Below are 26,413 nucleotides of genomic sequence, written 5' to 3'. Positions count from 1 at the left end.
GGTAACAAACTTTGCCTGCCGTCTGGTGCTGGACAAGCTTATCATGTTCAGGGTGGTGGAGGTCACTGGAGTGATGGCTGTGTGTGTTTCTGTGTGTGTGTGTGTGTGTGTGTGTGTGTGTGTGTGTGTGTGTGGTGTATACTTTGGCTCCGCTTCATACAGACACACAGCCTGTAGATTGGTCTGATTCCAAACAAGTCATCTTTCCAGCAACCCAGCCTACATACTGCTCTCTGTAACTTGTTTCTCCTCCACTGCTGCAAGCTGTTCTTTTCCCTGCTTCATATCTTCATCTTCGGGATTTCTTTCCTACTTTCTTTCTGCTGTCTTGCCATCTTTGTTTCTGTCTCTCTGTAATTTGGCCACTAATGGTTTAGAAATTGATTCCCGGCAGTCTGTGATCCATGTCTCCTCCTGCTATGTTTTGCCAAATCTATACAGAAAGGAATCCCACAAAGCAAACACACACATACATTCACATACACACACACACACACATACACACTCACATACACATAAGTAGAGCCTGTGTGCCGTTGTCACAGTGAATTGTTGAGGTTTTATTGTGTCTCTCTTACAGGGAGGGTATGCATGTTGGGTTGTGTTTGATTTGTGAAGCAGAAGGAGGGAGTGAGAGATCAACATCGGCAGTGATCAAATACTAAGGAATGTGGAGCAGAAGAATGGGGTGATGAGAGGAAATTATCTCGTTTGGTGGAAGGAAGATGAGGAGAGACTGACAGAGAGAGAGATGGAGAAAGTTGCTCGCGGGTGCAGCTGCAGAAAGACGTTTGTGAAACCTTTTTAAATAGAAATATTGCCTCTGTAACCTCCTGTGACATTACTGAGTTATTCCACATTTCCAAAACTCCATATTGGAACACAGAAACAGCGAGCGGTGTGCTCCTCATTGCTTTCTCATTACAGAATTTGGCCACCAGTCTCGAGTTATTTGTTAGATTAGTTACATACTAATGCAACACTATCACATCCTCTCAGTTTCCTTATTCAGTTTCCATCACTTATTAAGAATTCCAAGTCAGGCTCCCAAAAGGCGAAATCTGACAAATCAGTCTGGAAGCCTGCTTAATAATGAGTGAATAGTGCTGCCACTGTTGTTTTGGAGGACAGACTTTTCCTATGTGTATGTGTGTGTGTTCATGTGTGTGTGTAACCCCAACGGAGCGTGTAACATTAATGAGAGGGCCGGAGACAGGCCTTATCACCAGCTTTCCAGTCCTGGCCAGACCTTAATTAGCTCATAAATGCTTAGCGCAGACCTCGCTGCGGTGCTGCAGGGCCGAGCAAATTTACGCACACACAAACGCACACGAGTAGACAAAAGACATGAATGCCTATACACTGACACAAAGATGCACACAAACTGAAATCTTCACCAGTGTGCAGAGGGTAATATTTGGATGACTTTAAAACCTATTGGATGTGTGTGTTTATACCATATACTGTATTTAAATATGAACGATGTGTCTCTACTTCCTCTCACTGTACAAAAATGAAGTCAAAATATCCCGTAAATGGCCAATGGCATCTTGTCGGGGGGATGACATCTGGAGCCACAGTTTATGCAGTAGCAATTTCTGCAATATCTGCCCGTACACCCGTCCAACCAATCGCAAGCAGAGCCATTGATCGCGAGCACACCGGTTGCCGCACAATGCTGTCAATCATGATGTCAAACTGCCTTTTTATAGCATCAAATAACTAGTTAAAACCAAACTTATCAGAAAATCAAACAGCATGATGAGAACTACCTAAAATGACCTCTGGAAAAAATGTATTTGACGTTTACTAAGAGGTTTTAGTTTTGCCTATGTCCTGTCCGCTAATGTGAGAGGGCAGGGTTTGTGAGCTGTACTGCAGCCAGCCACCAGGGGGCAACTGAGATGTTTTGGCTTCACTTTCTGGGAGCTGTCATGTCACCCATCTTTATATATAGTCTATGGTTCACATGTAAATGAATAAATGACCAAACAAATTACTAAATGTTTTCCATGTGTGCAGGCTAGAAAAAATGTTGCAGGCACTTAGCACTGGTATTTGCGAAGCACATGTTGTGTGTGTTTGTGAAGGCACTTCTATATATACGAATTAGCACCCTGCGGTCTGGCCTATCAGTGACCTGTAGCCCTCAACGCTGAATTGTAAGCCACATTATTATGTCTCAGACGGCAGATTTCACTCTCTGGAAAAACAGTGATTTTCAGACCACCCCTGAATGTTCCCACAGTCTCTAACAGAGCCCAAACTGCAGATAAGATAGCCCCAGTCGTTGCTTTGGAAGGCTCTTATCTTTATACACCCACTACTGTGTGACAAAACAGATTTCTTTTTAAAATAAAACTCAAATTGTTGCCTCTCTATCAGCTCTGTCCCCTTCCTCTTCCCTCTCTGTCTGTCTGTGTTTTCTCACGGTTGCAAAGTTCTTTTATAGTTGTACCTTTGTCCCTCACTCACGCACACACACACACACAGACACACATGAATGTTGGTGACATCGAGGTGTAAAAGCAGCCACTGCCTTTAACCCCCAGCCCCCACCCAGAAGTCAAAAAGGGCTCCACTGTTTGCTTCAGGTCAATGTTAGTTAGTGGAGAAAGTTGGTTTTGCCCATCCCCCATCCAACCATCCAACCATCCATCCATCCATCCAAGCCGGTGCCTGTTCCTGACCAAGAGGAGACCACAGCCAGGAAACATACATACTCCCAGAAACTCAACGGTGTCTGTCTGCCTCTGCATCGTAAAACAGCACATAAAGTCAGAGGGGTTTGGGGGTGGATGCCTGGGTCCTTTGAAGGTGGACAATGACCTCCAACTTGTTGCTTACTGACAACCCCCCTTTTCTCAATATTCATACACACAATTCCATTACATCCCACTGCTGCAAAACACCCCAGAAGGAGACACTTCCTGGATGCACTTTTTGGGGCTTTTCCATACACGTACTGTCTTGGTTTGACTTGGCGCATCAGCCCAGTGTGGCAGGGATTTGCATCTCCAAACAACAGAGCTACGAGGGTGTGTCTTATACTGGTAACACACTTGTGCTTGTGAACAAGTGGAACATTTTCTGTCTGCCTCAACAGCTTTCTTGTACTGATGTCAGAGTTTTTTAATTTTCTCTTAGCATTGCGCGAACGCACTTCAGATGCCCATTTCATCCAGCTTGCTTGCAGTGTCCCAGAAGTATCGGTGTAGTGCTGCCGAAGTGCACTGAAACAATGCTCCGCCACATGTTTCCTCCAAATAAGAACATAGAGTATTCGCAGATTGCCTAATCAGGTTGAAATCCATATACATGTTTAAAGCGCTTAGAGATACAATCATAACTAAATTGTACGTCATGCGAGAGTTGACATTGAGATTGACATGTCGCTAAATCATCACTGAAATGTTGACTTTGAATAATGTTGACGAAACCCATCTGACATCACCACAACACCGCTTGGAGGCTGTCAGGTGCTGATGGCCTGACTCTGGAGTACGTCAATCTTGGGCATGGCACGTTGAGGCATGACTCAGCGTGTTTATACTGGTAATAAGAATGCAAATCCATGCGGCATGGTTTAACTTGGCGAGGCCAAAAGTGCCAATGGGAAAGTCCTATTAGTGTGATTGGCTGGCTTAAATAGATGAATATGTGTATGTGGTTATGAGAAATAATCTTTTTTTTTTTCATTGAGTTAACTTGTTTTTATTTTGCAGCCTGTCGACCTGCAGGAGGTTGTTGCCACAGGCGACAGGGGCATCATGGAGATATTTGTTTGAGATTTAGTTTTTGGTCATTAAAACGATCCCTCGTGGCCCCGTCTCTAATGTAATTGGAGCAGACCGCACCCCCCACACAGCGCTGCGTGTGGCTGAAGACCCACATCTACAAGCATACAGAGATAATAGGAAACAGATTTAGCCTATTAATTAATCTGTATAATACAGTTAGACCCTCTGGTATCTGGCACACCAAGTTCTTCCCCTCCTCCAGACACACACACACACGCACGTCAGAGTTCCCCTGTTCGTCATTGAATCTGTCAGTTATCTGTCCCGTAAGTAACTGGAGGAATATTGCAGTGGGCTGCACAGCTCCAGCAGAGAAAATCAATGTTGTAAGGAACAAACATTGGTTGAACTCCCTGCAAGACTCCCACAGAACACAGCTTTCATGTTTGGCTACAAGTCGATATATTGACAATTCACTTGTCACTTCTCTCACTGGAGCCGCTGGAGTGTTTTGTGTTAGGAAAGCTTCCTCCATTTGTCAGCGATTATCTTCTCCGTCCCTCGTTCTCCATCTCTACTTATACATGTGTTTATCGGTCTGTGTGTGTACATGCGTGCTGCTGTGCAGCAGGCGGGTGGTCTTGGGAAATGAAAGACGTTGAGATGGAGCCACAGGGATGGGAAACTCTGCCTCTCAGTTATGTCCTTTATTTATCTTGACTGCACTCTCTATCTCTCTCTCCCCTTGCAATTATCACAAAGTCACGCACAATCACACTCAGGCCATTTCTCTCACGTGCACCTGCAGGCACAAACATGGCATATATCTCCCCTCCAAGCATCCTATTTAACCCGAATCTGTCACATTGCACACTAAACAAAGATGCAGCCACCTGGAGCTTTTTTAGATCAGACAGCCTCGCACTTCAAAGTCAAAAACAAAAAGCAGAACCAACATCATAGTAGGCCGATACCCCACTGTGTCGAACACATCCTCCACTGCTGCTTGTTGTAGCACTGTCCTTCATCTGCATTTTCCATCCTCTCAATTAACTGTTTGCTGGAATTCAGCACATGCCATACTTTGCTTATGTATCTTCCAATGCCAGATTTTATGTCTGCCTAGATATGACACATTAGCGACCACCTGCTTCCGGGCTTAATTGTTCACAATCTGTGCAGTGACAGAGTCCAATTCTGGTCGCTGCATCTCGATTAAATAAAAGGGTATTTTTAGAATGAAAAAGTAATCCTGGCCTTTAGCCTGCTGCTCTGAACGGTTTGTTTCCATGTTGTTGTTTTCAGCCCACCTCAGGTAAATGGAACGTGGCTACATGCCAGTACAGTGCAGTTCAGATACTGTAGGTGCAGAGTGGTCGTCAAAGTGCAGCACAGTTCCACTTTAAAGTGGACTGCTGACAGATGGGACATGATATCACTTCCTTAGCAAGCAATGTACTACTCGCCTCTGCATTTATGTGATGTACTTTTTTTTTTGTACTTTTTATTATTTAATATTTTATATTTTTGCAGCAGTCTCCACCATATAGATGACTTAAAGAAGCATTCCACTGCTGGAAAGATGGTCCTTTCATAAAAATAGGCTGTCTGTGCAGAAGACAGGCACAAATACTTTTGACATTGGTGCTAAATGACCACAGAAACTGAGGAAAATGACTGTGGCATTTTCTTAAGCTCAAGAGGTAGAAAACTTCTAAACTACAAGAATGCACTGCACCGCACCAAACTAATAAATTCTCCTGCTGTTGGGTGAAGTAGTTTGTGTCGGCTCATCTGAAAAGCAGCATGGCAGTTGGATGATGATACAGTTGAACAGCAAGTAAATTATGTTTGTGAAAACATTTAAGGCAAGAAATAGGCAACTAGGTAACAGAATCTTGGTTCATATTTGATCAGCACTGCTTAGTTTTACCGTTTGATCTCTGTTTTTTTTCAGCCTCTGTTTACGGGATACAACATGGCGCTCACTTCCTGTTCACACATTCTCATATTACAGCTAGACAGTGCACTACATTTCATTTCTGAAGACATTTTGGGGGGAAATAGGCAATACAATAACAGAATCTTGGTTTATATTTGATAAGCACTGTCTAGTTTTACAGTTGGATGGGAGTTTGGTCTGAGTTTAAGAGAGACAGAGAAAGGAGCAGGTCCGTCTCTTGATCTGCTTCTATACTCTTTGTGTCCGTGGTGGCGGCGGGAAATGAGGGAATGCAATCCATAATTCAAGCAACAGCCCAGGCAGAGAATGTGCAGGGAGTTTTGGGAAGATGGAGGGAAGCTAACCACAGCTCATTCACACATACTGCCCACATTGTTATGATATAAAGCTGGTTAAAAATCCCAGTAAGGCTGCTGCATACTTGAATAAAACTTAGCCAAATTCTGTAGGAAAAAAGTCTTCTGGTTATAGTCTATAGGTATTTTTTGAATTCTGAAAGTTTTTGCTAATTAGTCAATACGCCATGCCTTCCCACCTACCTAAACTCTGCCTGGTTACATTCAAGTCCAGCACAGCTGAAGGGCAGCCATCACAGGCTAAACATATGACCTACATTCCAAGTTTTACATTTGATCTGCAAGACTCATGTTTAGTTACTTTTGATCATCATCTGTGATGTGAAAACATCACGTTTGCACACAGGTCAAAGACATGAAAAGTGTGTGATCACACTTCAGTAATAAAATTCTAACACACTGCGTGTCTGCTCTCAGCCAAAATATCCTTCACACTGGGCAGCAGTAGAGGAGGCAGTGCCAGCCTTGCCTTGTCCATCATCCTTCTCTATTTCCATTAATGATCGGTTGCCATTAGGTAAATTTGCAGAAAAACTCTGCTTGTAAGTTAATAGCTTGCTGTGCTGTTTTCCTGTGTTCCTCTGTGTGCAATTTGTTTTGAATGACAACAAAAGATTCAACTCAGGGGCTCCTCAATGGATGATTTGAATCATTGATGCATAGGAGGCAGCCCGAGTCATTTTGTTGTGTTGCCATATTTGATGTTTTCCTCCAATACATCCACGTCTCTCACATGTGAAATGTACAGAGGCAAAGCAAACCAAGTCATAATGCAATTAAAATCAGTCATGTAATGTTTTAAATTCTGTCAATCTTTGCCGTCAGTATTTGGAAACCCTCAGAGAAGAGCCTTATTAGTCCGATAGTGACACATTGAGGAGCCTTGTCTTTGTCACCGTCATGATGTAATCTTTTTACCGTAGCTATGTGTCATACAGGACCAGATAACGTATGATTCACTCGAACACACAGACCCAACCTCACACGCTAATTACCCGCAGCAATGATCAGAGCCAACATCCGATTTAAGATGGAGGTTTTTTTGTCAATATGATGGACTCTTTATCATAATTTCATGTTTGAGTGCGTCATCTGAAGCTATTGCTCGCTGTTATCTTTCATTACAGCAGGCGTATGACATCAGCTGCTGACGTTAGCATCGAGACAAAGTGGTTGGAGGTGTAAAAGCCTAAAGCTGTCCTTGAGCTCCTTCACCTCCAACCACTTTGTCACCTGTGATATCTCACCTTGATGAGTATGACAGAGTTGCAGTTATTTAACTGCAGTACTACGTCAATGCCTTTTTATTCTCCTCTATCTCAACCTCGTCCGCATGAATCCAGTCCTTCAAAAATAAGGGAGGAAAGGCAATCTTTAATCAGGCATTTGAATGAATAGCTTATATCTATTTATGGCAGAGCACAACTCCTTCAAATTTGCATCCAGTTCTTATCCCTGGAGGGTATATGAGAGGGTTAGGGGTACACAGACACACACACACACACACACACACACACACACACACACTGAAATACACACACCCGCTCCCTGGTTGTGTGTGTGTGACCTCTGAGGTTTGGCTAAACAGTAGACCATGATGGAGCTCTAAGTGGGTGCAGGCAGACCAGATGTGGCTGTCTAACCCCACAGACCTAACAAGTGGCTGCTTGGCCAGTAGCCTCACCGCCGCTCGCCTGCTTAGTATTCTGCCTAGAAAGCCAGGGGACACGGTAGCGAGCCACCAGTAGGGTGCTGACTCCAAACAGAGGCTGACTGAGGTTTTGCTCTGAGGTTTAGTCGAGGGCTGGGCGGGCCATCTTAAAGCTTCATGTTAACTAGGTTTATTAAAGCCATGTCTTTATGTCTTTGTTGGTTTGTGTGCAGCCCATTAGGATTTAATGTGGCTTTGGGTCAGTGGTACACCCTGGCAGTCTCCATAAATTCATGCTGTTTTTGCTCATTATTAACAGTATGAAATTGTAATGTACTCAGAAATGTTTTGCAAGGAAATTATAGCTTTTTCCTCAGAAAAGACGAGCGCTGTAATGAATTACTGAGGCAGTTTTAGTCTCTCCCTGAATTCTCAGATTTACATCTTACAACGCCACGAGCTTCTTTTGTCCAAGAACTCTGTGTTTTTCTTACTGTTGTCTGTCATAGCTGAAAAATAAAAACAAAACAAAACATTAAAAAAACCTGTTTTTGTAAGCATTCCAAGAAAAACCGAACATCAATTTTGTATGGTCTCTGTGATTATTCATGCATCAGTACAACAAAAAGAGAGTTATACTTAGATTTCAATGCAAGAGTGAATACAAGCCCCAATTTTGGTGGTGTAGTGGAAAAATAATGTCATATTACTGTACTATTAGAGCTTACGGGTTGTGGGATAAACAAAGAAACGCCATTTTTAAAATACATAATAATGTGTATTATATATTTTTTTGTTAAAGGAATAGTTTTAGGGAAATAGGCTTAATCATTTTCTTGCAGAAAATTAGGTACAGCTCTCATGTCATAAGCCATGAGACGGTTAGCTTAGCTTCAGCATAACATTGTGAAACACGGGGGGGAACTGGAAGCCTGGCTCTGTCCAGGAAGGCCAAGAAATAGTCTGTTTTACCCTGATTCCATACCTTGTAATAAGTTGCTCAGATATGACACAGATATGGGAGTAGTATTGATCTTCTCATCTAACTCCGAATAAGGGTATTTCCAAAATGTCAAACTATTTTTTAGAGCTAAACATTTGTTATAGACCATCTTTTGGTGCCTAAAATTCTCATTAGCCCCTTTTACACTTCCTGTTCAAGGTGGGAATGTTGCCCTGTTATTCTGCCTTGCTATAAGTACGAAAACATAATGGGGGAGCGGAGTTGTTCTGCCCTCACACCGGCAGCGGAGGTAGTAACTGTGCTGAATCGATGTCTGTGTCAAAGGTGTGAGCTGGCAGAACTGGTAGCTGCTATGTGTGCGACCCACCACAGGGAGATTTACAAAGCAGCTAACAGCAGTTAGCAGCTAACTCAAAGACAAAAAACAGCAACTGAAAATGTCCACAAACTGGGGAGACAGTGTGGTCCAGGAGCTCCTTACCCCCCGAGCAGAGGATGAGATCAACTTCCAAAATACAGGGATGATGGGCTAAACGATTGTTGTTGCCATGTTATGCCATTGTTATTGTTTAAAATGTCCGACATGTATGTTATATGTCACAGTAGACATAGATGTTGTTGTGTCTTTTGCTTCTGTAACACTGGCATGCTATCTAAAATCACACACTGGGGCAGCATGATGCCGGCGATGTTTGGTTCTGTGTAAAAAGCAAAGTTGGCATAATGAAGGGCCATTGTCCTCCTCCAGTTGAAGGTCATCACAGTGCCAAGTTAGCCAGGACTCCTCAAGTTGATGATCAGAGTTTGCAGGCCGACACAGGATCTTAAAAGTTTACCTAGCCTGCCGACCATGAGGGTGACGATTTTCACCCCTTTGCTCTAAAACAGTCATTTGCAGCTGGGAATTCTGGGAGTGTGAAGAGCCTGGTGTTAGAAGAGCTGTTTCAGATTGTTTTTGCTTAGTAGTTTTGTAGTCTTTCAGTTCTCTCCACTTCTGTCTGATGTTCTCTACTCTTTAACCTCTGATTTCTTCTCTGTGTCCCCTCCCTCTTTACTCCTCAGTCATTCTGTGTCAGCTCCTCACCGAAAAACTTTGCTTACCATGCTGAGGTCACAACAAACCAAACCATGAACATCGGGAATAAACTCCCATCAACAGATTACAGACTCAAGCATGGCTTCGTTTCCAGAAATATGTAATACATTGCATATGAGCAGTAAATGTGTCCCAGATGCGAGGGGTTCATGCGTTGTTCAGGCTGTGCTGTCTGCACCCTGAGATCTGTGCTATGTCATCAAAAATTGTGCTCACTCACATCCGCTTCCCAACATTGGAGACATTTTTATAACCTATTGTTTATGTCTATACATCTATCTATTCATTTTCCTATTAAGATGTGGTGAAGCTTGTGATTATTCTCGCTTAAACCTGCTGACTCATCCAGAGCATTGATCAGATATTGTTCGAGAAAATGAAACTCTGTCCTGAAGGGATCCATTGAAATAGTTGATTCTTTATCTTTATGTGTAATCAATAGAGTTCACGATGCATGGCAAAGCAGCGTCCTCATCTGTTGGTAAGATCTGTGGCCTTTGGAGGATCAGATGGACATGCAGGGTCAGCTACAGCAGTTAAATGCAAAACAGCTGATGATCAATAGAGATCAGAGTCAGGTTGTCTCTAGGTCCCTGTGTTAAGGAGTCACCTTGAGGCTAGAAGCCTGCTATTGGCCATATTGAGTGAGGACTCTTGGGGATTAAGGCCTGGCGACACCAGAAAGTAAGAAAGTTCTGTGTGGAGGGACCACTCACAAGAGTAGTTGGTGAACTACTGTGGCTGGCTGTCTACCAGGAAATATGGCTGCCAGCTAGGAATGGGAATGGGAATCAAGAACCGGTTCCAGTTGAGAACTGGTTCTTAATCAGAATTGTTCGCCTCCAAGCACATCAATTCCTTTTATCCATGCCGGGATGTTTATGTGACAGTTGCAGAACAATGACGTCAAACTTAAGCATCTACACTGCTGCAAACTTGCAACAGGAAGGAATCATGGCAGAGAGGAAGAAACGGTCGGAAGCGTGGCTTCATTTTACCAAGAAAGATGCCGAAACTGACGCTACTAATGTCTCTAAAATGATTATTTCTAGAAAGAGTGGAAACACCAGCAATATGCTGAAACATCCTTCTGCACAACGTGGGTTTACATTCTAGGAATGCCATGTATTTGACATTGAGCAGATGTGCCACTGCTTCCCCACCGAGCAGCAGTGTTACCAAGGCTGAATACCATGTTATAATAACACTGCCGCTACTGGTTTAGCAGGTTTTCCCTTTGATTAAAGCAACGTAAATAAACACTAATGCTGTATGAATGTTCTTTCATTACATCAGCATTGTGTTCACACCCAGAGGGGTTGATCCTGAAAACCTGCAAAGGCCTACTTTTTTCACACAGAAGTTTCATCAGGAATCAGTAAGGGAATCAATAAAGTATCTGGCAGACTACATAATGGCATTGGTAACAATAAAATCATATCAACTCCCATTCCTAGCTAGGAATGTGGCCAGACCGAAATCACTCCCACTATATCTACTGATCGCAATTTTTCCTCGTAATTCAGAGTCCAAATCCTGAGTGTGTAAATGTATGCACTATATAGTGTTCTTAAAACATTCCAACATAGCCAGTGTGTGTCAGGCACACTGGAGAAGGACTCACAAAGCAGACTAAGAGACTCGGATAAAAGTAAAGGGTCCTTAATCAGGCTCAGGACGGTACACAGGTGATCAGTAACACAGGCAAAAGTATCCAAATCGACAGGCAAAAAGGGTGGTCAAAAGGCAAAAACAGCCAAAAACTCACAAGAAACACTAGGAAAAAAGGCTGAAACTCTAACTCGAAGGTAAAGACCATCTGGCAACAAAGTAGGGGTAGTCATATTGGCAGAACCCTTTTAGTTTAAAAAGACCGAAGCGGCCTTCCACAACGGGAGGGGCTGTTGAAGACTTGTGGGAGGAGCTGTTGATGATGCCACACGTGCAAGCCACTGGCGGTGGATAAACAGGAAACAGCTGATAGCAGGAATTAGTGAGCAGCTGGTAGCAAGAGGGAAACGAAAACCTGACAGAGACTGTAAAGATGAGCAACTGAGGAGACAAGGAATTGTGCACCCTCCTTGCCCTGGCAAACGAAGAGGCCATTAACCGTCAGATGACAGGGACGGTGAAGAACGGGCCAACTTATGAGAGAATCGCCGAAGGGCTGACCAGCTGTGGCTTCCCTCCCACGTCACTCTTTACGTCACACGCTGAGCTACACGTTTTGTTACTCGCTCACGCCCCCCATTGGCCCAAAAAAGGCGCGTTCTGTATAAACAAAAGTAGGTAGGCGACATTTTGCCGCACTCCCCAATTTTGTTTTTATACTGCCAATGCTGAAAAAAGACTGATTGGGCTTTCCTGCAAATTTGCACAATTCCTGTTTAAAAGGGCTTAAGACAAGGGAGACAATGAGACACAGGTGAAACACATTAGGTCAGGGCAAGCAATCATAAAGTAGGGAAACTTGACAGGACGTGGGATCTGAAACAAGAAGAGAGAATGGTTATCAAACTAAAACAGGAAACACGCGGATGACAAATAAACATGAACTGAGGGAGCCTGATGGTTCATGACAATGTGTCCCAGGACTAGCTAGCATGCAAACTAAATTTACAAGCGGTAAATAGGACAGTAAAAGTTTATTCAATAGGTGTCTACATGTCCACCAAGCGTGTTTCTTTTGTAGAGCTGTTTATATCTGGAGGAGGTTCTGTTTTGACTCTCTTGCTCTCCGCTAACTCAAAGTTAACCACTAAGATTGCTTGTTATTGGTCAAATTTACCTCTACCCCACGAGTGAATCTGATTGCAGCAGTTAAATTGAAAGTGATTGAGTTTTTTCCACAAAATTTGGATGTTTTAATGGCCAGTGTGAGCGGGCTGTAACTGCTGGCCACAGGCAACTAATGGGACTCCCATACGTGTCTTAAAAATCCTGCCCATTTATTGGCTGATACTGTTGCAGCAGCCTCGTGTCTGTGGTCTGATCCATCATACACTCAGTCTAAACAGTATCCTCCAAATGTGGGTGTTTTACATACAATGGGAGGTGAAACAGCAATTAGACAAATCCATAGGTCAGATCCAGAGAAGGCATGAATGTATTGGCATGTAGCTTGGCTGCAGATGGATGGGCTTGGTGTTACCATGTGCTCTCCCTCCCTGTTGTGTTTCTTCCTCATTGTGTTTCCCTCTCAAGCTTTGTCTCACAAGCCCTCCTGCTTTTCACACTCCCTTTTATGTTTCCCTCTCTCTCTCTCTCGGTCTATCACCCATTGATGTAGCTTTTATGATCTGTTTTTATGATCTCTCTCTGTCTTTCTCTCTCGGCTAACCTCTTGGTGTGCTGCTACGGGAAGGAATAGCGGACTGAGTGTGATTCATTCTGACGCCAGCATCAGTCTTGTGGCTGGCACAGTCTTGGCATGCAGATACACACACACACACACACACACACACACACACACACACACACACAAAGCCTTTCCTGTCCAGAGTTTACTCTACTGGCTGCCCCAGATACCAGAGAGAGGAGCCAGAGCAGGCACCAAACATACTTGAGCTTCAGTGCTGTGATGTGATTAGACATGGAGGATATCGACAGCGCCTTTTCACAGATTAGCATGTCAGCCTCTGTTGTGCGACCCAGAGCTGTTGGGTTTGCATGCATTTTAGAGACAACAGTAGCTTGTAGAGACACTGATACGATTGTTTGGTTTTGTGTGTGTGAGGGAATGTGTCGTACATGTGCTTTTTGGTACGCACGTGCCCAGTGCATGACTGTGCAGCATCGTGTGTTTGCACTATCTCTCTGTATGTTTCTGTCTGGCCACAACATGTGTTTATGTGGAGACATGTGGAGCCCAGCAAGAGAGGCGAGAAGAATGATACACAGTGATTAGCTGCTCCACGCGTCAGCAGCCACAGGGGTTTTCTTTTTTCTATCTGATGTCCATGAACTAGCTTCAAGTTAGCGAGCATGTGTGAATATTCTTAAGGGAAATGATGCTGATGATCACCTATTTGTCATCCTTTCAACTCAAACCAGGCTTTGGCTGCTCCTTCCCCTGTGGTCTTCTACGTGTTCATGCCTCACACTCGTTGGAATCAGATGAAAAAACTGTGATGTTTTATCATCTTTATTGTTAGTTTGATAGTTTGATCATGAGAATGAATGGCGTGTTTATGGCCAGTGACGCCTGTGTTCAGAGCCACCCACACATAAACGGAGCTGAGAGAGCAACAGCTAGTCTCTCTTTTTTTTTTAAAAATACCACAGATAAAATGCTTTGAAAACATTCGACCTGGATTTAGATAAGACCGACTCTCTGTGCATATGTGTTTGTGTACATATTATGTGCTCTTATTTCATGTGTATATGTGTGTCTCCTCAGTGTGTGTCCTTGTTCTCGTGTCTGGATACTTGGCAGCCTTTCATATTCGACGTTACTCCTCCAGTTAGTCTGCGCCTTTTTGAACAGTGGCTTCATTGATGCTCAGGTCTTCTTATCCTTTGCTCTTGCCTTGGACAGTTTAAACCGATCCTACACTAACCTTACTGTTCCCCAGTTTGTGTGTGTGTGTGTGTGTGTGTGTGTGTGTGTGTGTGTCCACGTGGAGGTCCATACATACCAAATAAGCATACAATTTCATACATTCTTGCTCACATATGTGTGTGCATGCTCTGTAGCAGAAGTGTCTGTATGTTTTCCGCGTGAACATATGTGAATGTGTGAGAAACAGGCTGTGATGTCATATGTGGGTCAGCAGGAGGACATTATTGTGTCTGGAGCTCCACGGGTGGTGCGAGAGGCCTGTTTTCGGGCTCCTTGTGCCCGAGTGGCGCAACACAGAGGCCCGTCTGTGGCCCGGAGAACCTGAGGAGCGCCAGGAGCCCGCGGGGCGAATAAATGCACTGTGAAAAGCGTGTTAAGAGAGGTGTGAAAGAAATCGCAGGGCGAGACACTGGGTTTTGTGTGGAACAGTTCCCCCCCCCCCTCGCCTCCACCGTACACATGCTCTCTCTTTCTTTCTCTCTCACACACACACTCACGCTTACACTTTTTCTTTCATACACACCTCACATGGAGGTTCACAGTTCAAATAAACAGCGGCTCAAGCAGCAGGGCCGGGTCTGGTGTAAACAGCAGTGGGCCTTGGTGATTTAGTTTCTCTCAGGGCACTGCTCACTCTCTGCTTCCTAACGGGCCATGCTTTAAATGGGGAACGTAGGGGAGCAGCAGTAAGTGGGGAATAAAGTGGGTGAAGAAAAAGCTACAGATGGATGAAGACTTCAGTGTGACTGCCTTGTGAAGAAGTTTGCTGAGAGCTGCTCTTTAAAACAAGCCTAGTGTCCTTTAAAAAAGGTACGAGAAGTGACAGATTGAAAGTCGGTCAGAAATGTGCTCACTCTGAAAGTTTGACCTCGGTTTGATAAAAGTTGTTTAATGGGATTTGTCTGCGTGTGCAGATCGCTCAGTGTGACTCATTCCTCCTTCCGTGCTTTCTCCGCAGTCTTGTCTGTCCTTGTGTGTATATATGTGTGTTTGCTACCCACAGTTCCAGCTCTCGGCAGCGATCAGTCAATAAAGCCCTGGGTTCGCCGTCTCTATCAGCCCGTGATGAAACACACTGCCAGTCTGTCACGTCCTGGAATCGGCAATTTCTGTTCCAATCCATAATCTCCACAGGCCTTCAAGACCCTGTGGAGAGAGGGCTGTGGTGGCCTCATTGACATGGACATGGCGTGTTGTGTGTGTCTGTGTGTGTGTGTGTGTCTGTGTGTCTGTGTGTCTGTGTGTGTCTGTGTGTGACAGAGAGAGAGATCTGCTCATCATCCATCCCCCTTTGTTAGGGTAAACAGTGTAACAAGATGAAATAGGGGGAAATTAAATTGCATGAACCTGACTGAGAGAAATCATTTCAAGATGAAACGCTGCTATTGCAACAAATGCGACCTTTGAAGAATTTGTGTAGGTTTTCAGAATACGTTCTCTGTGGTTTTACCAGTCTATTAGCTCGAGTGACTCAGGTTTTTTGCTTAGTCTGAATCCGATTTAAGTTTAATCTCCTTATTTATTCTTTCAGATTCATCTGTTCATTATTAAGACTCATGACCTCATCTGGAGATTATCTGTGTCTTTCTCATACAACTCATTTACTTCTTTTCTCCAATAGGCTATTTTATATAAACACAATCGCCCCGAGAGATGTATATCTACTGACGCACTTTGAGCTGGATTATTGGGATGAGAAGGAGCAAATTGAAGGAGAGGCTGTCCCCTTCCACCGTTGCAGTGCCATTTAGAATCTACTATGTTTGGGTATTATTATATCTGTCTATGTAAGTGAAACTTTCTGCTGTGAGACCACCTGTTAGGGCAGAAAATTTACAACAAAGCAGCTTTAATAAAATAAGGAAAGGCGCTGAAAACTACTTTCTCAATCATCTTATTACTAAAAGCAATGTGGTCCTACATTAACTTCTATAAACAGATATGTGTATGTATGAAGAATATGTCAGCAACAGGACAAGGTTTTGGTGTCAGAAGTGTCTGTCTGTAGTCAGAGTAGTATTGATCAGTCACGTCTGAGTGGCAAGTAAACAGTCTGTATGAAGAGACAGAATGCGTTGGATGACTTGCAATCTTGAAACCCATTAGCTATTGTCCGACGATGATTTAGATTTCTTATGAGCTTTTCTTTTTTTATGTCTCTGCACCGGTGATGCTGGAAGCATTATGATTACGAGTTGTCTGTGTGTCCATCAGTCTGTTTGTACATCTGAGTTGATATCTCAAAAACGCCTTGAGGATATTTCTTCAAATTTGGCACAAATGTGGACTTGGTCTCAGCGATGAACTGATCAGATTTCGGTGGTCAAAGCTCGAAGTTCAATGTGACCTCACAAAAAATATGTTTTGGTACTTTTCGGGCCATTACTCAAAGTCACAACTCAGGAACAGAGGGGGAGACATGTGGTTGGATACTGAATTGGTGATACTTCTCTTGGGTGTCCATCTTGAAACTATGCCGACTGTATAGATAATCTGTGCTGCAGGGTTGAAGATGTGTGTTAAGCATCCATATTTTAGAATTTGACATCTTGGCTTAGATATCTGCTTCCTACACTGGATCTCTAGATATCGGCTGTTGCCTCCAGAGGCTTATCGCTGTCAGAGTGATAGCCAGTGGGTCGTGAGACTGGTCCTACATGAACACAATATGAAAGTTGAAAAAACCCTTTTGCTTTTTTCACATGAGAGATTTCTGTGCTTTTGTCTGGGTTACTTTAACTGATTTAAACTATGAGGGTCTCAGTTGGGAAAAGGTGATGTTACATACTTTCATGTACCAATCAGGATTTAGCAACATTTCAGTCTGTCAAAATGTAACAAAGGCATGTTATTTGCTTTCATTGTCACTGTCAATCAGATCTGATCAAACCATACCTTAAGAGCCCTATTGTTTGACTTTCGCAACTCTCTTTAAATGTTAAGTTTGGTTGTTGCTTATTCACTGAATATTTAATGTTATAGAGGCATACTGAAGATTTGAAACCAAGTTTTCAGGGACTTTAAGTCTGATCAGATTGTTTTAACCATCAGAACATTACAGGTGTTCGAAGACAAAGTGCATACTTTTTGATTTGTCTGTCCTCACAAGCCCAGTATCCTGTGAACCCTGTATGGGTACGTCTGCATCTGTAGTCATAGATCAGTTTGTATGTGTGTGCATTGTCATGAAGCAAAATCGCCCTTCCAGTTTCAGCTGCTAATTAAATGCTCCTCATGGAAAGCCTAAAATGCTTTGAACAATGTCCTGCTGCTCTTCCCACCACAAACATGTTACCACTTGTAGCCAGTTTGAAGGTACAATATAAATAGGGCAAATTGAACCTGAGGGTATTCTCATAATTGACTATCATGACTCACATTCTCTGTTGCTATTAATTATTTTACCCGGAGCCTCACACAAAAACACAGACTTGTCTCGTGCTGGGAAAACTCAGACGTCCAGTCTGTGTGTTGAAAGAATCTTTTTCCATCCAGTCGCATTGCGTTGATAACAAATTGCAAACCAAACTTATGGTGTAGTTTTTCATAGGCTCAGTTCCCTGCTCATGTACATTTTTCTAGTTTGTTCCAGAGTGGATCGAACGCCCTCAGGCCAAACTCTTTTTGATGGACTGATCCTGTCTGTCGCTGGTCTACCCACAAGTCCTCTAAAGCTAAATATTTAAACGGGGCATAGCTGAGTGTTGGGGTTTATTTAACTAAAAGTTTGGGTTTAAACCATTATGGCAGAACTCTGGAGAAAGTGGAGTTCAAACCTTCCCCTTGGCAAAGAATATTTTTTGCAAATACAGACTATGTTTACATCGCTATGGCAAAGAGTTTTTGCAGTCTCCTTATTCCTCTGCTCATACCTGACACAACCTCTGTTTCTTTCCCTTTTCCTTTACTTTTATCTCATATTATCTATAGATTTAGAATTCATGGAAGTGCCCAAAACCTACTGAGCATCAGGCCTGCTCCAGAGACTTACCAGCCAAATGCACGTTCAACATGTGTTTCTTTTGTTGCACTTTCTCACCCCAACTGGATCTGTTGGTTTTACCTGCCTTCTTCACAAAGACCAGCATGTACGAACCCTCAAACTCCACGTAAAGGCTTTTGTGTTGGCTTGCCTTCTGAAAATAAATGGTAAGATCATATATCAAGGCTGCGGCTGCCACCCTGCAATTGTGGTCCGGCTAATGAGTATGCTAATATTCATTATTAATGATGGAACATCTGGTCAGTCGGCATGTGACTGTAGCCACGGGCGAGGGCTGCGAGATGATTTGTTGCAGAGAAAGCACCAGAAATAAAAAGTCAGGAGAGGTTTAGCTGATGGAGCGATGTAGTGAATGAAACAAAAACCCACACTGAGAGGGTGAGGGAGAGAGAGAGAGTCAGCAAATCAGTATCGACACCCACACCACTCATCTGGGTCATGATGACAAGGTGAGGAAGAGGAACATCAGTGGAGGCTGAATGAGAGAGTTGAGTCAGAGAAATGTGCTGCAGGGTGCTGAATGTGGGAGGTTCGGAGGTGGGTGGTTCATTCATGGAGCCACAAGATCATTCTGCATCAGAGCTGTGGCTGTATGTGTTGCTGTGAGAGAAATGAGAGATTTTTGTGTAATCACTTCACAACATTTTTTTAAAGGAGATTACTTTTCAGCACAGATGGGAGGGTTGAGCACTCAGAAAGCTCGATCTCCCCTCCCAAATGTCTCTATATTTCTAAGGCATGAAGACAGGAATAATAATGTCAGAACTCATTTTTCACTGTCTCTTGTTTGCCATTCCTCATATCCCTCTGCGTCCGCTACAGTATTTCTTTACTTCCTAAACTGTTCCTCCCTCTTCATTTTTTTCAAACCAGCGCATGACCTAGTTATGTTTTGAATCAGAATCCACATGTACAGTACGGCTGAGAAAAGCTCATTGACAAACCGCCGTTGTTGGGCACAGCACGCTGGAAATTGAGCTGCGTCGCCCTGGAGAACGCTGTCTACGTTGGAGATGGATGGTCTAATGGATAGACGAAGGTGGAGGGCTTGGAGTGTGTTTTTCCTCTGTGCTGAAGAGCCCTTGTGTAAGTGGGCCAGGAGGGGCAAAAAATAGCTCCAGTCCCCTTGAGGAGTCACTCCACAAGGTCACCTCCTTGCCCTGGGCCTTTGTGCGTGAAACTCAGTGTCCATACTTTTTCTTTCTTCCCCCTTTTCTCTCTCTTTTTCTTTCTCTCTGTCTCCCTCTGTTTTCCGCTCTGTGGCTTAATGGCTTACCCAGGCCTCTGCACCAGCAAGGTCTCTGCAGCAAGAGTTGAGTTTGTGTGCTAACGAACCCCCAAGCTAATTAGAATTTCAGCCAAGCTGGCTACTCTCCTCATTTCCTCGCCATTTCCCTCCCTTTGGACAAATACAATTTCACCCCTCAACCCGCGTAGAATTAATCCAGTTAATGTTCAACACGGGATGAATAATGGCCACTTATCTGCTGGGAACATGGGTTCAGAGGGGGCTCTTGGGTGGAGGACCCATAGTGAGCCCCCGGTCTGATGTCACACTAAATCTGCTTTCTGGGCAGAGTAGTTGGGCCAAAGTACTGCTAGTTCATGGTAGAGGGGAGGTCAGTGTGTCTTCAGGGTGACAAAGCTCTCACTGAATGGGTTGGGAAAACCAGTGAACCTTTATACAAACTGTTTCCTCTTCTTTGTGACTGGATGCGAGTGTTCACATGAATCATTACACCCTTAATGTAGCAGAAGGACAGTTATCCAACAGCAGGTACGCAAACAAACCTACCAGGATTATGTGCTGTGGTTGGCAACAACTTCCACATCATCTCCAATGTGCCATTCACTGAGTTTAACACCCTGGTTGCTTGATGTGTTGGTCTGCAATTAAAGATTAACTAAATTCTGCTCCAGGTTTTCTTTTTGGCTGGGTTGTGTTTAAAACAAACAAAGACCACATCCAAAGGCTAAAGAGTTGATAGCCGCTCTCAAGAGATGGCTTTAGACCATAGACTGTATAAAAGAAGTGGACTTAGCCGCCGTGGTATCACCCAGTGCTTTGTTTTGAACAACACATTCTCACACCGACCTCGTCACATACTGACGTTTTGCTCATGGACTTTCCACATAAACAATATGCAAGGTACCCTGAGTGCGTTGGTTGTTGATGTTCTGGGACACCGTGTCAAGTTCTCTTCTTTCAAGATACACTTCCTTTTCCACAGGACATTCAATGTTTTGCATACAGTCTCTTTCAAAATAAACGCACTACATTGGTACAACACTGTGAATTGATGTTCTTTTTCCTTCAACAACAAACACACATGGTTGGGTTTAGGCAACAAACACGTGAACACCACTCTCTCGGGTGAAAGTTGGTGTTTGTTGGATCCATCCATCACCTCTCCACCAACCCCATTCGTACTTTTGCCACCTCAACTTTTGTCCTTGTCCCACCGCGTTACCCCCTGACACCGCTAGGCACCGTGACACTATAACAGCAACTGGCTGTGTATCATGCCGACAATAAAGGACGCCTTTTTTCGTTGGTATTTGATGCCGCAAGTCACTGCCTAAGCGCCAGATTTCAACGACTTTGGAGTGAGACTGGGCTCATTTTGAAGCACCTAGTTTGGCATGTTGGTTGTCGCAATCTTGGTTTTTTTTGGAGCCATAGTTGACCATATTTGGACAAGAGGGTGGAGCTGTAGAGGAGTGAGGGGTGGATCTGACTGAAAACATGAGGACTACATTGTGATAGCAACTTGTCAATCACAAGGTAGCCATGCCTCAAAGCATACTCTGCTTTATCATCAATTTACTCAAAAATGGGACCATAACATGCAAAATGAACTAATGCTGTATTAAAGAAGACTTGAAACTAGTGATTGAGATCATAAACTGATTTGGAAAATGTTTACCAATGTAATAAATCAAAGTTAGAAGTAGGGTCATTTTCTCGAAGACTTCTACAAAGTCGGACTTCTTTTTGCGTTCAGTAGAATCGCCCCCTGCTGGCCATTACAAAGAACACAGGTTTAAACCACTTTGGCATTGGCTTCACTTTTTAGACCCGGAGATAACCCCTTGGTTCAGATGTTGTTAAAGCATATTTATAGTTGTAAAGTAAGGGGTTACACCATAGCTTCATGGTGGCTACATGAGTAGGTGTAGTGGTCTCTACAGCAGGAATTTTGTTAACCCCCAGTGTCAAGTATAAATCCAGCTTTCAACACTCTGACAAGCACTTCTCTTTAAGGCATGCTTGTACATTAGTACTTCCAGTTGTCTTTATTAAAGTTATTCTTCAACTTGATAACAATCTGCTTTGTGGCTCTGTAGACCTGATCTCAACCCATCTGTACACCTTTTACTTCTTTACGATTTATGTTTGATTTCCCAGAGCTCTGATTGCAGTTTTACAATTAATTTTGGTCTTTTATTTCTCATACTAAACCAAAAAAATCCCTTTGCTTCTCATTGCCAAAGACAGGTCTGGTTGCCAAAGAATGATATGGTGTGATTGTAAAAAAAAAATCATGGCTGCCTCAGTTCTAGACCAGTTGGATTAAGGGGCTGCAACACAGTTCAGTAGCGAGCTGGGGATCCGATTCTGGGTGGTGTAAAGTTAGAAATTTGCCTAAAGAAACTTCTGCAGCAGTGGGATAGGAAAGCTATATGGGAGAGGAAGCTGGTTCTCTCCCTCCCTCCCAACATGTCTGAGCTATCAGCTGTTGGGGTGAGTCCCAGCTGCCTCGTGTGTTGACTCTAGAGTGATAGCTATCAGCATTTGCCACATGAAAGGAGAGGAGACTGGTGTTCCTAAAAAAGCAGATGAGAAATAAAGATGAGGAGGCCATGTTGGGATGTTGGCTACGTTTCAAATCTAGATAAAGGCATAGATTTATCAAGAGTGTTTTTCTGACCATATCATGCAGTGTATAAATCAGTTCCTTTCCTGGTAAGATATGAATAATGTTCTTGTAGGATAAGACCCTTTGAGGCAGTACAACTTTCTTGCATACTTCAGATAGGGCTCTCGGCCCCGGGGGAACATGTATTTACAATATCGCTCATCCTGTCCTTTGATAGAGACAAAAACCCCAATATGCTTATGCATGCTTAGGAAGGGAGTAAACCTGTTTGGCTCACTGTCTAAAATTACCAAGCAGAGGCTCTTGGTGCATGCCAGGAGTCCGGGCAGGCAATGCTATCTGTGGCATGTCCCCCAAGCTGGCCTCTATGCTTTTATTCCGTCCTCTCGTGGCATTTAAAACAGCACACTGCAGGTCGAGGAACGGTTTATTGGGGAAAAGGGAATGACTTATTGAGGTAAATGGCTGGCCCCAAACCAGTTGACCCATTCTGTGGTTGCTCCGAGCGGAGGACACTGTCACTTAGGGCTCCTCATAAAATCTTGTGGATAGGCCGTAAGTACAGCCTGAGCTGTAATTGATATTCTTGTGTTTGTAAAGGGGCCGCGATTATATGTTCTTATGTATGAGACCAAGTCATAGCGAGAGTCGCCCCGCCACGTGTGAGAGGAGAATCCAGGGCAGAAAGACGGCTTTCACGAAAAAGAAAAGCAGAGTCTGACTCCAGGGAAGCCAGAGGAACAGTTCCTGAAAGGAGAAAAGAGACTGCAGCACTGTCCTTAAAAATTGAGGAGGTCGTTTCGAGCTGCTGGCTGTTTTCAGCCGCAACAGCAAAATTCTCCCTCGTGCAGCTTTGCATATGTTATTTCAAAGCAAGCGTTTTTATATTGCTCTCCACATTTTCTTTACTTGTGTTTGGCCAAAAGGCAGCAGCAGGGCACTTTGGGAAAAAAAATATACACAAATCTTGATTTAATTACTTTCTAACCCACTTCCATCCATCCTCCAAGTTGCCTTTTGAAATCTTCCACAAATCTGTTCAGCTGTGATTGCCAGAAAACTTTTGGCTGTTTTTCCTTTTTCCTTGACACATTTTGCGTTACACAAATGAGGAGCATCAGTGGGACGTTGTTTAACACTCCTACCACTCATTGTAGGAGCTAAGTGAAGAGCATTACGCAGCTTATTGTCATGCAAGTGTTTGAGAGATTAGAGGGGAACCAAAATAGCTGAGATGGTGGCAATCTGTTAGGGAACAAGCTGCTGTTTATGTTGTTGCTAATAGCTGAGCTAACTGACTCCATGTGGTGGTCATATTAATGAGTCCCATGCTTTAATTTCCTTGTGGCTGAGCGAATTTTGGTCAGTTGTATTTTGATAATCATATCAATGTGGGAAGCAAACTTTATTTAGAGGCACTTTTCACAGCAAAAGTGACAACATGTGAGTAGAAACTGGAATAGAGACGACAGTATTTTATGCTCATAATGACATAATACAAATGCATAGATGGTAAATATATATAATTATAGTCTATGCTGTCCTCTGTTAATGAATCCCTGGCAAACAAGTCAGCCTAAAATAATAACAGACCCAATAAGTGCACTGGAGTTTTAAGATCCTTCTAAATTGGCTTCACATTTGTTTTTGATTCAGTGGATTTTCATTGGTCTGTAAGCCTTTTGTCCGCTTCTTATGTTAAACACTGCTGTTGTGTTTACAGGGGCTTACCTCCCCATTTCCCCATGCAGGTCAGCACCCTGCAGCTCCTCTCCCTCCTCCCTCCTCCCTCTCCCTCTTTCCCTCTCCTTGTCCCGGGCCAGTTGATTCAGGGAAGTGGTTTAATTCACATGCAAATCCCGCCAGAACACCAACCATTCACGCTGCTAATTACACCAGTGTTGGGACGCTGACTTGCTGACATCACACCAGGATATTAGCATGCAGGGAGGAGGGTGTGTGTATGTGTGTGTGTGTGTGTGTGTGTGTATGTGTGTGTGTGTGTGTCAAGTCAACCAGAGAGGGCCCTTAAGACAGGAAGAAAGCAACTTTGCCTTGAAACAAAAGCTCTGAACTATAAAATGTTTTATTTAACCATTAATTTCCACTGTGTGCGGACATGAATAGAAGCCAATGGCTGTTGGAAGGTCAGGAAAACCCATCTTAATGTTATTCAGGTTTATAAAGAATGTGTATGGGCTTTCATGGTTGTATAGATTATCATATAAACGACTAGAGGACAAGTGTGAAAGTGTATTATTGATCTCAGACAGTGACAATCAATTTTATAATTAGAAAGAAAATAAGTAAAATTGAAATTTAAGGTCCATTCAGTTTTTTTCAAGAGCTTTCAACCGCATTTCATGGTCTTCCTCAGCAGTGTTTAGCTGTCACTTAGAATCAGAATCAGAATCAGAATCAGAAATACTTTATTGATCCCCGAGGGGAAATTATTTATGTTACAGGTGCTCCTTGCAAGAGAGGAAAGATACGTGAAAATATAAGAAATTTAAATTAGCTATTCCTTTTTAAACTTTTGCATTCTCTATTTTAATAGGATAGAAAATAAGTTTTAGTTTTAATTAAGTAGAATATTGTTTTTCATAGTTATTTGATTAAACTAAATTTATTTTATTTTATTTTATCTTATTTTGTAAATTTTGTATTTTTTGGATTGTAAATAAACCGGGTTTATTACTTATGTATTTATCTGGGTGGTAAATAGACTGGGGATAATTGTGTATTAGTTGTAAATACATTTGGGAATTTGTTGAAATAATATATGAGTTAAAATAAGACATGTAAGAAAGGGGTAGGGACATATACGTTTTACTTCTACCTACTCCTTTTCGGACACTGGTATCTTTGTTGTTTGTTTTTTATTATGTTATTTTATTTATTTATTTATTTTTTGTTCAAAATAACCATTAATTCAGAATAATGTCCCCAACCGTTTGCCAATTGTGCTTTTCTTTTGAAAGTGCAAACCGGAAGTGATGGTGTGATTTATACCCACTTGACACCGGTTGGGGCTTAAAGCGCTGTTATTCAGTGGGTCAGTCAGCAGCGAGCAGACCGTCTCCAGCGCTCCGTGCTTTTTACGCAGCGAAAGTCCGCCCGGATCTTCCCTCACAGCCGACAGCAGTAAGATAAACCCGCATCCGAGGAAGACTTCTGTCTTATTTATTTGGATTTCAATTATTTTGTCGGAGTCTGCGCTCTTGTTTGGATCTGTAAACGGGGATCTGGTTTTACGCACTTTAAGTTGGCTCTTCGTCTTCGCTTTCTCCTCGTTTGCTGAACTCCCCGAGTGTGTTTGCGGAGAGCGGAGGGGGGGGGGGGGGTTGACAAAAGGCTTTTAAACGGAGGGGTTAAATGTAGCAGAGGGGTGCGGACACCACGCAGCGGGTGAGAGTGGGGTGTTTTCGTGGCAAAGCTGTGGCGTTGGAGTTGTGTGACACATTCTGCAATGAGGAAGACGTGTTTTAAAAACCGCACCACCGCAAGCAGCACCGAGGTCAGGGCTATGGCTTCCCTCCACCGCAGTTTGTAAGAAGGTAAGCAGTACATTATTGATCGTGTTTATGTTGCGTTTGGAGACGTTTTGGAGCGGGACGGACCATCCATGTTGGAGCTTTAAATGCGTAATGGAAAGGAGATTTGTAACACATATGTCTCTGTATGAAGTCGACTTCACTTCCGACTTTAACCTCTTTGAAATGTGTGCGTAAAGTACTAACCACAGTACTAAATATTGAAACCAGGTGGCTTTTTATCTAAGTTTCACCTTCCCATGGATTCTAGTAAGGGGCTTAAATCGCCACTCTGCGCCTTTATGACTTAAACTGGGCGTATTTGGATGTAAATGACACCCAAAGTGCAGAGTTGCCGGACTCTCACCGCAGCTCTCCCTCTATAGACGGTTTATATCCCCCACCCACCCCCCTGTGGCGCAGTGGTCAAGCTACTGTGCGCCTTACAGCCAGAAAGTCTTTGTTGTTCAGAATCTGTGCCATATTCTTTATAGACAGCTTAGTGCACATAAAAAGAAACAGGCCTTAGTATAATATTTCATTTGCCTGCCTTCTAAAATCAACTTGTTTTATGATGTCTCTCCAGCCAAGTGTTATTATGTTGTCATTATTTGAGTCTTCCTTCTTAACGGCTGTAATTATTTCCTGAAGTTTGCAGCAAACTG

At 43.2% G+C, this 26,413-nt stretch overlaps 1 protein-coding gene across 4 annotated transcripts in view; it reads left to right on the top strand.

The window, feature by feature from the left end:
* Positions 1–26,413, top strand: part of prickle2b (prickle homolog 2b) — a 115,709-nt gene that overhangs the window by 67,913 nt on the left and 21,383 nt on the right. Inside the window, exon 1 of one of the 4 annotated variants that reach the window (XM_050037289.1) lies at positions 25,265–25,772. The exons of 2 other annotated variants lie outside the window; for them this stretch is intronic. The gene's annotated coding sequence lies outside the window, so the exon portion shown is untranslated. Of the gene's footprint in view, positions 1–25,264; positions 25,773–26,413 lie in introns of those variants that run through there. One more of the 4 variants, XM_050037290.1, reaches the window with a different exon arrangement.

The sequence above is a fragment of the Epinephelus moara genome, chromosome 24, assembly GCF_006386435.1.
Source record: "Epinephelus moara isolate mb chromosome 24, YSFRI_EMoa_1.0, whole genome shotgun sequence".
Classification (NCBI taxonomy): domain Eukaryota; kingdom Metazoa; phylum Chordata; class Actinopteri; order Perciformes; family Serranidae; genus Epinephelus; species Epinephelus moara.
Note: the sequence above shows the minus strand (reverse complement) of the source record. Positions and strands in the feature narration are given on the sequence as shown.